Source organism: Propithecus coquereli, unplaced genomic scaffold (assembly GCF_000956105.1).
Source record: "Propithecus coquereli isolate 6110/MARCELLA unplaced genomic scaffold, Pcoq_1.0 Scaffold366, whole genome shotgun sequence".
NCBI classification, from domain to species: domain Eukaryota; kingdom Metazoa; phylum Chordata; class Mammalia; order Primates; family Indriidae; genus Propithecus; species Propithecus coquereli.
Window position 1 is genome coordinate 1,617,156 of NW_012149352.1, and position 2,001 is coordinate 1,619,156.

The following is a 2,001-nucleotide window of genomic DNA, read 5'->3' on the forward strand; positions in this document are numbered from 1 at the left end:
AAATTCTGAAAATAATTATTTTAAAAAATGAAAAAATGAAGCTTTGTTGCTTTTATTTACTACCTGTAAGATGGGAAATAACATTGAATACTTGTTTTTCTTCCTCCTTTTAATGAATTGGCAAGCATTATTTGTAATTGGTGGGTTAATTGCTTATAGGCAAAGATTTGCTAAAGAGCTTAAAATTAAAATGAGTTTATTTCATTTCACTGGAAAATAGGTGAAACTCTCTTATTATTCTTGTAATAAAATAAAAAAACCTTTTCAACTGAAATTTAAATAATAAATATGCCAAATATAATTGATACATATGATGTATCAAAACTTTAAAATTATTTGAAACCATAAAGCACTTGTCAGCAGCTGTCTATTCCACTAATTAACATCATCTATCCCTCTTGAATTATGGCACTCTGATTTCTGTCAAAGCAGAACTTATGCTGTCTATCTTATATATGTTGAAAATTTAAGTGCATAATAGGAATATGATGCCTTTGGCTTTTAGAGCATATTCTACATCAAGGAATTGTATGATGCGAGAGCCAACAAGACTCCACAGAGTGAAGTGGTCATCAAAGTGTGCTCCAGGGAAGCTAAAAGTTTCTTGGAACTACCCCAGGGGGTGCCAGGAAGAAGAAGGGGATTTTTGGTTAAGTTGGAATGTTCATTTCAGTTCTTTGAATAATTTTAATGGAAATGTGGAATCAACTTTTGAACAAAGTTTGAACACCACTCAGTCCAGTAGCTTCTTTTTAGATGAGAAATTATCTAGAAAAGTGAAGTAATTTGATGAATGGTACAAAAATATTTTGTTAGTGCTTCAATTTGAACATAGTACTATGAATTCTTAGATGATCTTTCTTTCACTGCAAGTAAAATAAAATCCTTTGGGTAAAGGGGAGGAATATATTTTAAATGTTTTAATATTAAACAAATAATTAATTTTTGAAGTTAAAAAAGTGGAAAACTACCAAACTCCGGAAATTTTCTGTAAGGTCAAATATAATTTTATATACACATTGTGACCAATAAATATTTGCTTCATGGTATAATAAATAAAGAAATGAAAGAAATCTATTTTATTTAGCTCTTCCTTTGGCTGCTAGAAATTTAGTGCTCAGTTTTGTGTTAGGCAGTAGTTTTTCTTAGTTGTGTTCCTGGCATATTCTTGTTCATCCTCATTTGCTATTTTAATGCTCTTTTATGATTTTACTCTATCTGCGCCCTTCAAAAATCTGTTTTGGAAGTAGCTGGAATATAAATAGCATTAAAAAACTGCATATTCTGACATTTACAGTTGTAGGGATAATTCCATTTTAAGAATGATTCAGTTTCCAAATAAAGTTATTAGATATCTATCTAAATATATTTTGATTGTCACATAGATCTTCTCAGACTCTAGTGTTTCTTGTTTTTTGTTGTTTTCCTTCCCATCAGAACATTTCTCTCTCTACTCAAAAATGTGTAATGACTCAGTTTGGATTGGTTTGTTAAACTGATGTTTTCAAGGGCACTTAACTCTCCTGAATCCTGTCACAAGCCTTAAATTTTCTAAATTGTGCCAACTCCCATATGGATTTCTCTACCCTGGAAAGTATAGCTAAGCTACCCATCTTGCTCATTTCCAACTTTGAGCTTTCATTCTTTCCGGATCTTGTTTGCATGTGCTTGCATTTTTTCTTTGCTTTTCAACCATTCATACCACTTTTGTCTTGTCTTTCAAAACCTGGCTTAAGTCTAACCTCTTTTGGTAAGACTTACTTAATGAACTCTAAGTGACTCTTATTCCAAGTCTCCTTGGAATTATCTACTCAGTTTTTACTCTATTAATTTACCCTTATTTGTATGACATGTTGAAAGCATTCTGAAGCCTTTTTTAAAAGTACGTGAATGAGTTCTGGCTCTAGTTAGAAAATTTGATAATTATTTCTTAGACTGTGTCTTCTTTTCTTTTTTTATATTTTCTCTAAACCACAGAGTTTAATGGACTCATTAAATGAC